The sequence below is a fragment of the Engraulis encrasicolus genome, unplaced genomic scaffold (genome assembly GCF_034702125.1).
Source record: "Engraulis encrasicolus isolate BLACKSEA-1 unplaced genomic scaffold, IST_EnEncr_1.0 scaffold_167_np1212, whole genome shotgun sequence".
NCBI classification, from domain to species: Eukaryota; Metazoa; Chordata; class Actinopteri; order Clupeiformes; family Engraulidae; genus Engraulis; species Engraulis encrasicolus.
In genome coordinates, this window is record NW_026945208.1 from 13,161 (window position 1) to 25,599 (window position 12,439).

At 40.8% G+C, this 12,439-nt stretch overlaps 1 long non-coding RNA gene across 1 annotated transcript; it reads left to right on the forward strand.

Moving 5' to 3' along the window:
* Window positions 1-267: 267 nt before the first annotated feature.
* On the forward strand, window positions 268-9,913 carry LOC134442471 (uncharacterized). Its single transcript, XR_010033388.1, has 8 exons — window positions 268-329; window positions 3,302-3,371; window positions 3,694-3,786; window positions 4,228-4,312; window positions 4,505-4,580; window positions 4,689-4,904; window positions 5,158-5,302; window positions 9,072-9,913. It is a non-coding gene; the product is annotated as an uncharacterized LOC134442471 (long non-coding RNA).
* Window positions 9,914-12,439: the final 2,526 nt, after the last annotated feature.

A 12,439-nucleotide genomic window follows, 5' to 3' on the forward strand; every position in this document is an offset into this window, starting at 1 on the left:
AACGGCCGTTTGGCTGTCCAATCGCGTGACTGTGGACATTTGAAAGCAGACTTCCGCCCGCCTTTTCTACAGTGTTGCCAGATTGGGCTGTTCCCCGCCCACTTGGGCTGCTTAGGATGGCCTTGTGCGGGTGAAAATGGCATTTAGCAGAAAAACCCGCCCAAATTCAGCAATAGAAATCAATAGAATTGGGCGGGATTTTGAGCTTCGAGGCTGGTTTTGAGCTTTTTTTGGGCTGGAAATCATCAGCCTCATCTGGCAACCCTGCTTTTCTACCGTTGGAAATGCAAGATGCGGCGACTTGACTTCAGACACCGAGAGAGGCTGGCGTAAGTAATTCGCTTTATTGGTATAATTTCGTAACAATTACGTGTGTTACCGTTAATGTATGGTTAAAATCAAACCCTGCTTCAAAAGTTTTGCTGTACGAACATTGGAACAGCCTCAGTGATTCTGCTAGCCTACAATCAGATGTAGCTAGTTATTGATACTCAGTTAGCTATTGATCTTTAATGCTTGCACTATAAATTATATTTATTTTCTTTTAATTCACATGTGGACTAACTTAATGGTTAAAACGTGTTGTGTTGGGAAAATTAAAGGTTTGAAGTGATATTGGATGGTTTGCTAACATTGGTTGCTAATAGGGTAACTGATAATTAGCTGGTGGTGTGGAAGAAATCAGGCGGCACTTAACTGATGTGAAGTTTGAAAGCTATTTTCTGAGCATGAAAGAAAGTCTGACAGGATTTATGTAAGGATACTGAAACACCACGGATGGATTGACGCAGAGCTAGTACTGGTAGTATTAGTGGGGCAAAAGTGGATGCTGCTAGTAACAGTATCGGAGGGGGCAAGACGAGGGCTAGCTAGCATAGAGGCGATTTTAAACTAAAGCGCTTCAAACGTAAGCAGTTCTGCGTCAAATCATGTAAATCAGACCATCCGCCACCCTCGTACATGATAAAGAATAGCACCAGTAAAAGCAAGCAGTATCCCACTGTTTTGTGTTGGCTCGATGAAAGGTGATACAAGCGAATTTCCGAATCACATTATGTCGGCTTGGTTGTAGTTGTTGTGGCCAGTCAATATACAAGCTTTGAACCGTAACGGTTCAAATGTAAGTCGTGGTTTTCACCGTTTCAGTATGTAGTTGAATATGGTAGATCTGGGCAACTGGTCAACGGGGGGGCAATCGCCATTCCGACACAACGCCACTTCGACACACCGCCATTCCGACACACCGCCATTCCGACATATATATTTTTTTAATGTCATTCCGAGCCTCTGATGTCCCTGCTCTTTTTCTGCCTTGTCCTTCGCAGCCAGTGTTTTTTTTCAGACTCTAAGCCCACAATTAATAGAGAGCTCTGTTTAAAAACACCACTCTTCCTATCATTTAAAACATTGTTGCAAGTGCTTAGGCGCGTGAACAGCATTCTAATGCCAATGACATTTGCAACAATGTTGAGACACGAGCGGAAAGTAGTGGAGAGAGAGTGACAGCACAGTTACGATCAGTGTATCATTTTGTCACGGTGCAAATGGCCTTAATTTGTCCCTTTTCCCTGCTTTATCAGACTATCTGGTCCCTTATATATCGGATGCTTATTTCACGTTGCCCCATATTGGGAATTCGATATTAGAAAACTAGATAATTACCTGATGTTCATCACGGTTATAGCTGCAGGCATTTGAAAAAAAAAAACGTACTGATGCAAGTTCTCCAGCGGGTCCTACACTAACAGTGATCTGCGGCCAGTCCTTGATAACTTTAACCAGTGCGCAGTTTAAAGCAGGAACAGGCACATTGCTCGAGGACAGGAATCACAAAATCCATCCAACAGCTCACGATATTCAATTCGTGTCGAATTCTGATCCTAACGGCTGTAAAAAGGCATGTCCGCGACTGCACTGTGGGTTATGAGTAAGACTAATAAAAGCAAACATGAAAGACACTTCAGCAGATGACGTGCGCCTACTGACTGGCTATATGAGGTCCGGGCCTCATAATTTTCGAGAAAGCTCGACCAAGGCAACGAGAAGGCAACCAAATAAGCACACAAACACTAATATCAGAGGTGATGCTTTCTTTTTAAAGCGTTACATGCATTGCAATGAGTATCCCTACGCGCATGGCGCATGAGAAATGCACTCTCCAACTTGCCGACTTAGATGGAAATGTTTATGCTTTTTTTCTTGGAGATGTCCCGCCGCTTTAGACTAGGCCCTACTTAGTGACAACAAGTGCTTAGTTTGTTTTGCTTGTTTGTGTGTTTGTCTTTGTCACGCGTCTCCTCTGTCCCTCCCATCGAGAGGAGAGGTCTGTTCCAGGCGGCCGCGCAGGAAGAGGTGGGAATCTGTCAAGGTATACTTCAGTAATCCACCAAAAAGTAATTTAGGGATTGAATAGCCTTAACATAAAACCAGAATTATTGAAAGACAACTACACTGCGTGTGCTATTTATTTAGGCTAAGGACTCGAGTGTCCAGACTGGCCGCAATGGTCCGGACCTCGGTAATAATCCATTCTTTTTTTAAAGACGAATATTTAACTTACAGTAAAAAAAATAAATAAAAAAAACGAACATTAATATGTAGCACGTCTCATTACCACTTGCATTTAGTTATAGCCTACTAGGCTATGCCTAGACGTGGTGTTCTGTGCATGTTTGGTGGAGCCTATATATGTGCTGATTATTAGGCTATTAATAACAATGAACGCACTTTGACAAAGCTGACAAAACTTTTTTTATGAAGTCGATTGAATGTTCCACTGCAATATGCAGTGGAATAGGCTAATGCTGAAAAGTACCCTGAAGGCTGTTCATCCGAATCTGCTTAAAAATGTGTCGGCATGGCAGTGCCTTTGATAAAGATCAAACGCATCGCCACTACGACAATAAGACTTCAATGTCGGAATGGCGGTGCGTCGGAATGGCGGGGTGTACCCCTGTCCACGCTGTCGTGTTTTGTCTCGGTAGACCTCGTATGACGGTGTGTTGGGAAAATACCGGCAGTTGTTTCAGATGGAGGGTGCGACGTGCCAGATGTACGCTGTTCGAGGGATAAAACGGCCACGCACGAGATTTTGTAGGCAATGGTAATTGGTGACGATACCATGACATTTGAAAAGAAGATTCAAAGTTTGAGTTTTAGGTGGCAGAGTAGAACAGCTGCGTGTGAAGTGTGGCGACTACCAAGGTATCAACACCAGTTATGGCTACAGGATTTTTAAAGTACCTTCAATGCACTGGGCACTAACGTGCTCTCCCCCCTCTCTCTCTTCTCTCTTAATCAGGGCCCAGGTCTTGTGGCCACATCTGTCCAAGCTCCTACTCTGATTGAACAGTTGGATGATCAGACTGATGGTAAGTGTGTGTGTGTGTGTGTGTGTGTGTGTGTGTGTGTGTGTGTGTGTGTGTGTGTGTGTGTGTGTGTGTGTGTGTGTGTGTGTGTGTTTCCATGTGTATCATGTCTATGTGATCGTGTGTCTAATTGCCATCCACTTACAGGCCCTCTGCCTCCTTTCATTTGTTTTTTTTTAGTTTTTTTTTTTTTAAAGATTTTTTTCTTATTGTTGTATTGTATGCAATTGTGATAAATATGTTACTGTGATATTGTTATAACACAGAGACTTTGGTAAATGTGACATTTAAGTACTGCTGTACAATTTTCTGCTCTCATTTTCAGATGAAAAGTGCTACACAGTTCTCACACATATTCTGACTCCGAAGCCGCTGCAGTGTAAAATCTGAGATGTCTTTTCTGGTTGATTTTGTGCAGGTATTTTTCAAAGGATAGTTACTTTTAAAACGTCTTTTAATCTTTAAAAACACTTTCATGCAGAGCCTCTGTTAGGACCTCATTGCGATACAGAGTTATGACCTTGTCACCAAAATGTCAATGACCATATTTTAACCTGCTATTTAAGGCTGTCATAGCCATATTCTTATAACAATGCAGTTAAGTTCAAGAGAACTATAGTTTGGTGATATGGATCCCAAACGGAAGGGAACAGCAGCGGTTTGTAGTTGTAGAGAACTAATTAGCGCCAAGTGTTAACCTGTTGTTTCTTGTTTACCTGTCACAGTAGCCCATAGCACTTTTGTCATAGAGAGCAACTTGGTCAGTAAATATGTGCCTGCTGTACAAAGTAGCAGTATTTGGATGAGTTACAGCTAACACGGACGGCAAACTTGAGACTGTATATTGTGTGGTTGACAGATTTCTGACAGCGATGGTGAGGGAAGCAGTGTACCGAACTCTCAGATGACTCGGACCAGGTGACCAAACCCATGCAAAGCACAATGTGAGTGCACACACACACACACACACACACACACACACACACACACACACACACACACACACACACACACACAGACCATGAGTCAACATAGTAGCCCCTACAATATTTTTCCAATTTATTGCTGTATGCTTACCATATCCATCATGTTGATGTGTGTTAATGCATCCTTGTGTGTGTATGTGTTGGTGTTAGGACTGTGCTGAGGCGTTCCGCCCCCCTCCCCCTCCACACCACTCAAGGCACGGCGGCGGCCCAACCACAAACTAACGTGAGTACACAACACACACACTTGTGTGCATGCCACGCACTGACACTTTCTCTACAGTGACTTTTCAACTTTCCTTACATTGTGTGTGTATGTGTGTGTGTGTGACAGGGAGATTAACATGAGGCTGGATGCGCTTGGCTCCCTGCTGCGTCCATCACCAGAGGGGCCGGGGTTGCTGCGGCAGCTAGCCAATTAAAGGAGGAGGATGAAGGAGAGGAGTCTGACGATGCAGACATCGCCATCGCATGCAGTCCACGCCCTCGCAGGAAAACCAGCCAATGAAAACGCTTGCAGCAGCATCAGCAGAACACACCGGCACGACTGGTAAACTTAAAGATACGCCACAGACCAGACATACACCAAATACAACTAGCACAGGTACACACACACACACACACACACACACACACACACACACACAGCAGTACATCTGTTTTGTATAGCGCTTTGCCTAGTCAAAGACTTTTTACAGGAAGTATTATAATTCTGTTTTATAGTTGGGGGAAGCCATGGAAAGTAGATAACCCTATACAGCTGATGTGTGTGTCAGTAATATTTATGTGTATGTGTGTTGCAGACAGAGCTTCTGAAGCATGCAGTGGAAGAGCTGTCAGTCAAGCTAAAGGTCCCATCCTCCAACCTGCTGCTGCTGCACGGAGAGGCGGAACTTAACACCTCACACACTATTGGCCAGCTAGGACTCTGCATCGCTGACATCTTTGGTAGGAATATGTGTGTGTGTGTTTGCATTTGGGTGTGTTTGCGTGTGGGTCTGTGTTGGTGCAAGTCAGTCTTGGCTCCTTCCTGATATTATACTGTATAAGTTCATACGTATACCGCATTGCAAAATGAATTTCATATACAGTATATCACGAAAGTGAATACACCCCTCACAGTTTTTGCAGATTTTTGAGTATACATTTTCATAGGAAAGCATTACAAAAATTTCACTTTGACACAATGATTAGTGACCTTTTAACAACTTATTTAACCGCTTAAATTTCTTGTTCACTCAGAAAAAAGCAAAATACACCCATTCATGTTTGAACATGTACTCATAAAAGTGAGTGCATCCCAGATTAAAATCCGGTAGAGAAGGGGCTGTGTTGGCTCGAATCGTCTTGAAATGAAAAGGGAGGTCGTCAGTGTGCGCTTCAACCTTTCTTTGCATTAAACTTTTACATTTTGAGTCTGCATCTGGCTTAAATAGATCGGTGTGAGATTTGAATGCAATCCTATGGAGAATATCATGATCTGCTTCAGTAGTCACAGTGCATGTTGACATGCATGTTTGTTTTAGGTGTATTTCAGATTGCCAATGTTGACAGCATTCATGCATCCCCAAACCATGTCAGTCCCACTACCATGCGTGGCTACTGAGAGGATACACTTTTTAGATGCGTCCCACGCATCTCTATAAGAGGCTTTGGTGTCCGTCCGTCCGTCCGTCCGTCCGCCCTCCCGTGATGAGTTTCTGAATTGTGATTCCCTCTTGTGATTCCCTCTTGTGTCCACAAGGTGGCAGTCGCTCAGTTTTGGCCTGGAGCTCATGCGTGCAAACCAAAACGTCTACCATAATGGTTAGCAAACCGGCTACGCAGCTGATTGATTGCATTATCTGACACAACTGCAGAAGCACAGAAGTCTGTATGCATATTCCATCCATGTGTGCCATGAAATAGGAAGGCATGAGACATTTGCAGATAGCGTTTCCTATGTACACATCTATACTCATGAACGGCGTGACGTTTTCCATGTGCGTTACGCCCATTTATGGGGGAAAACAACCCATGCAAGTCAATTGGTGATATTGGGGTTTCATAAACGAAAGATACGGACCTGTAGACTAGCGTTGTTCACGCGCAACATGCCGAAAACATGTTGCGTTGCCGGCTGTTCAAATAATATAGCCAAACAGCCGTGGCTGAAGCATGAAATGTGTTAATTTAGGCTAGCCTTTGTAGCATGTAAGTCAATGAGACATTCGGTTTGTTTTCACCCATAAAGGGGCGTAACGCAAATTTAAGAGCAAAGTACCCGGATGGCCGTTCATGAGTATATGGCCAAGAGACCGTGCTCTTTGCCAGTGAGAAAAACATGGCGGCACTTCCTGTTGATTTTCACATGAAAGTTTTGCTTAATTTAAAGTCCCTAAGCGACTATAAATGTTGTGGCTTCCATATATTGATGTAAAAGTGCCCCACGAAGTAATGAAGCACAACAAAGTTACTCCACATTACCATTTGACCACTCGTCTTTCTATGCTAACAGGGTAGCTAATGTAGCATTGTAAATGATCCAGGGAGAAAGGGGGAAATGTTGTGATTTCAGTCCGCCTGAGGCAACGATTTTCGTGGGGAAGATGACCTGCATCTCGGTGGCATTGAACCACGCCCCCGTGCCTTATTTGGCTCGCTCAGCACGTGCGTCCTCAGTCCAATCGCAATGCTTTATTTTCCCCAGACGTTTAATCGCATTTAAGTGAAAGTGCCATGTATACGCATCGCAAAATAACTCTTAATCTGATCTATTTAAATCGCATTTATTAAATCGGACTTAAAAACATCATGTACACGTAGCCAATGTCTCATTGATTAGTTTATGGAACTTACGGTTTGTCTGTTACGGTCCACGAAGACAATATCCACGTGAAAACGCAAACGCCTGCAAACCACTGTTTTGACAGAAATACAGTTCACCTGTCGCCTACTATGTTTTCTTCCCAAAGCGGCATTTAAAAGTATTCCATGAAATCCAACATCAACGTCACTTCAAATAGGTGACAGCATCATGCACACACGTGAAATAACACTTCAGTGAGGGGGGGACATCACTGCTCTCATATTAAAGTGAAAAGAGAATTTCACATTTTAGTTTATTTAATGTAGGCCTATGCAAAATTGCAAATAGCCTATTCATTGAAATCTGTCCAGAAAGGGTTGTAATGTTTGCCTGTTTTTTATGTTTGTAATTATTATTTTTTTTTAAATAAAAAATCGTGATTAAAAAAAAAAATAGCCTAACAAAAATAGAGATTTTATGTTAAAAAAAAATGTGATATGGGATGGACCGATGGCCCCCCTAAGCTAAATTCGCCTTAGGTCCCCACATTGCTAAATGTAGTGTAAGGGATTATTTTGAAAAGACAGTAACATGTAATCAGCAATGCATTACAGTTTTTCAGTAAATTGCCCAACACTGTTGAAATCCTATGGTACTTTTTCAAATCCAGGCTTATACAGTACATGGTAGGCTTATTGATAAATTGCCTTGACAGGTTATGAGGAGGCCAAGGGGGCGTTTGGGCAAAAAAGGTTCAGAACGGGCATAGACGGACGCATCTGTTGTCCGCCTGTCGGACTTGTTTTTGTAAAACTCACTTGTTTACCACCACACATGCTTGACACCATCTAAAGCAAATTTGTTTATCTTGGTCTCAAGAGAGATGAACAGACCAAGGATATGGATCACTGGAACCATGTCGTGTGATCTGAAGAGACCCAGATTAACAAATATACTTTAGATGGTGTCAAGCATGTGTGGTGGTAAACAAGTAAGTTTTACAAAAAAAAAAGTGTATCCTATCAAAAGCCAAGCATGGTAGTGGGACTGACATGGTTTGGGAATGCATGGATGCTGTCAACATTGGTAATCTGAAATACACCTAAAAGAAACATGCATATCAACATGCACTGTGACTACTGAAGCAGATCATGATATTCTCCATAGGATTGCATTCAAATCTCACACCAATCTATTTAAGCCAGGTGCAGACTCAAAATGTAAAAGTTCAATGCAAAGAAAGGTTGAAACGCACACTGATGACCTCCCCTTTCATCCCTTTTCATTTTGTTTCATTTCGAGCCAACACAGCCCCTTTTCTACCGGATTTGAATCTGGGGTGTACTCACTTTTGTGAGTACATGTTCAAACATTAATGGCTGTATTTAGTTTTTTTCTGAGTGAACAAGAAATTTAAGCGGTTAAATATGTTGTTAAAAGGTCACTAATCATTGTGTCAAAGTGAAATTTCTCTAATGATTTCCTATGAAAATATATACTCACAAATTTGCAAAAACTGTGAGGGGTGTACTCACTTGCGTGATATACTGTAAGTTGAAAAAGTATATCTCAAAATATTTGAATGGCAAGAATTCACACATAGGTGATAGGACCTCTGGACAGCCATTTTCAACAATAAAATGGCAAAAAAAAAAATGGTAGATACACCGTTTTGCAATAAACTCTTCATACGTATATATAAATAATGAAATGAAAAATGAATGAAATTAAATTCACTCAGTTTAATGAAGAGCTAAGAAGATGTCATGATATCAATGTATGTGTAGTTGATTCGGCTATACTGACTGGTATGCTTCATACCTTTCAATCAGTTAAGTAAAACTTGCTATTAAGTATTATTGATGATCTCTCTCTCTCTCTCTCTCTTTTTCTTCTTCTTCTTCCTCCTCCTCTTCTACTTCTTCTCAGTCTGGAACCAACTTCACATCCCTCTTCACTGCACTACTGACACTGAGATGGAATCCACAACCCAATCACTAGTGGTCTGCATTGGGAACCTGAAGAGTCTGTCATAACCGCCAGGAATGACCGTGTGACCATTCCCGTTGCAGACGGCCTGACTTGCACAATTGACAAGCTGTTCAAGCTTTACTGGGTCTGCAACTTGTTATATCCAGCACAGCTCAGCTCTGTTTTCACCTTCTTTGAATATGTTTATGACGTTCCCATCTCAACCAACAAACGAACAAAGGCACTACAACTTCTCTCAAAGCTTCCCAGCAGCCCAGTGATCACTCAACATGTGTTTATGCCCAAAATGTAAATAGTTACTACAGACATCAAGAAAGTAGTTTGGCATCTTTGTCAAGTACACGCTTTGTCAGATGCACAGGATATGATGATAATTTGCAGCCAAGATGGCTGTTCAAGTGTACAAGGAGTTACTATGTAGACACCACCAGTCCACAACAACAGAAATGGGAGTATCTTTCAATGACTCTTTTGAATCCACTGACATTCAGACAGCCTATGCAGCTTCAAGTAACACCTGAAGAAACAACATTTTGTGTCCCTTCTCAAGGACCGATTCTCCATAATTTACCAGTTAATGGCAATTTATCTGTGTTCATGCTTGTTAGGATTATTACAGGGAATTATTTTGATTATCATTTTGGCAACACTTTATTTTATCATTACATCTATTAGCTCTAATACATACAGTGTTAATGCCTGTATGCTGTATAAGTAACTTGTAAGGCATGCACTAAGCAAAATCAAACATACGTTAGGCATGTATTCGCAAATGCCTTGTTCAGGCACTATTTGGGATTTATTACCTAATATAACCTCGCTTAGTACATGCCTTACAAGTTACTTATACAGGCATTAACTCATTGATGCTGGATGTTGCGTTGTGCAACATTGGCCCTGGCGCCTGGAGTTTTGTATGGCATCAGCACCCTTTTCTACAAGTGCTTTAGGCATCAATGGGTTAACATTGTATGTATTAGTGCTAAGCGATGTAATGTTAAAATAAAGTGTTACCATCATATTTTTTGAAAATATATATGTTGTAAAACTGGACGATTGTGAAATGATATGATGTGGCAGATGTAAGACCCATTGATGTAATGCAGAGTTTTCATTCAGATGAACTGTCTCTTAACCCAAGGTACAATGTCTTTTCTTCCAATATGTTGTAACCTATTTCAAAGAATGTTATTTTCAAGAATATTTAACACTACTTAGAATTTCAAGACTTTCGGGTTTTGTAATACACCGGTAATGTTGTTAAGAGATGATCGTGTAGGAGTCATAATCATCAATACTTCATGAAATTCGCAGTGGTGTTAATTATTCTTGAAAAAGATCACATTTGTTATCTCCCCCTCTTCTGAAAAGCCTAACAAAAAAGAATATGACAGTAAAGTTAATGTAATACAATTTTTTTTTTTTTAATTGAATGTAAACACAACTCTACAAAAAAAAAACGTTGCAGAGGTACGTAGTCAAGACTTTTGAAGATTGAACCTTGTAAACAAAAGTGTTTGCTAAATAAAAGTAAACCCTCCCCCCTGTCACTTTCCATGTGATAATTGTCTGTATATTTTGAAAACTAGAAGTTTCAAGGTTTTTAATGCTGTCACTTTTATGTTTGAATGACAACTCACAGAGATAATTTGAAGTCAAAAAGACGTCCACAAAAATGACGTCAATAAAACCACCTACAAAATGACGTCAAAAACATGTCCTCTAAGACCCTATTTGGACTAGAGATGACCCTAATATGGACGTAGTACAGACGTCAAAAATGGACGTCCATTAGACGTCCGAAAAAGACGTCGTCTGGAGTAACAGTCTGCACCTTCAGATGACCTAAATTATACGTCCAAAAATGACCTTAAAAAGACGTCCTTTAAACGTCATTTTGTTTACTGGGACCTTGCACCAAATTGTGATTAAAACCAACTCATCCCCTTTCAAACTCGTCACATTCTGAAGAAGCGCACCCTTCACAAAAACCTCAATATCTCCGATTGTAGCTGAATTCCATGGATACCCACTTCGGTTTAGCGTGGGTTTACTCGGCAATAAAAGCTCGTAGAGACACACAGTTTTCACCTACTAAGAGGGCAGCGTCTCCACTTTTAAAACGAGTCATAACATATTTCAGTGGCCCTANTCACATAATAAGCTGTGAGTCTACAAAAAAAACGTAAAAAAGGGCATAGAACGCTGGTATTCTACGACATAATTCCGTGAGCACCGCCGGTATTCAATGTGTTAATGCGTCATATATGATGCATCAGGCTTTAAATGAATGAAAATTCCAATTTCATGACCATTGAAAAATGACATTTAATGCATTTACAACTTTTTTTTATTTAAAAAAGTTGTCAGACAGTTTAATTTGAGGATTATCTTTAACTATTTAGTGAGATCCTGCCATTTTTTAAGCCTATCCTTGTTTTAGCAGGACCATATTTTACATTTCCCACAGCCTGGTTGGGTAATTTTTAAAAATCTATGTAAAAACATAGCTGATCGAATGCTTAACAACCTATTTATGAGTGAAATATAGATCATTGTTCATTTTTGATGTGTAATTTGAATATATGGGTCCATTACTACAAATGGACCATTTCTCCATTCACTTCAATGCATTTTTTACCAGATCATAATTTCAACATTTTGCATTACATTTTCAAAATTGCAAGTAAAACCTGTTTCTTAAGGCAATATCTTTGTCTTGAAGTAAAACAACTTGTGTGTTTTGTTAAACGATCGTCGTGGTATGCTTTGTAAGTTTCCCTATGGAGCAAATGCATTGATGGCTGACTTCCTGCCACCGCCGGATGGTGCTTATATGTTTCATCAGTTTTAGCACGATCTCTCTGCAACACGGTGTAAAAATATAAACTCTTCCTTGATTAATTGCACAAAGCAAGTGTTCAAATTAAAGGATGTAGAGTTATATTTCGGAAATTTGTACACAAACCTTTTGCAATTTGACGATATCTCAGCGTCGGTCAGGGAAACCGCTTCTACTCCATTTTTGCATTTTTCGCCGAGCTGTGATCAACTTGTTGTTGACCGCTGCTCTCTTGTGGCGGTTTCCGTGTACTGCAGGACGTTTGGAAATGACACGCAGGATGTTTTTGAGATGGATTTTTTTTTGTGTCAGCGTGGAGAGGGCTTTGAATTTGATGCATCATAAGTGATGCATCCGGCGCGATAGGGTTAAATAGCGTTTTGTTTTGTTGCACGTTCATCTTCTTTTTCTTGTTGAAATGCCAATGAGTTCTTCCCAGTTGTCAAGGTTTCTCATCAGGACT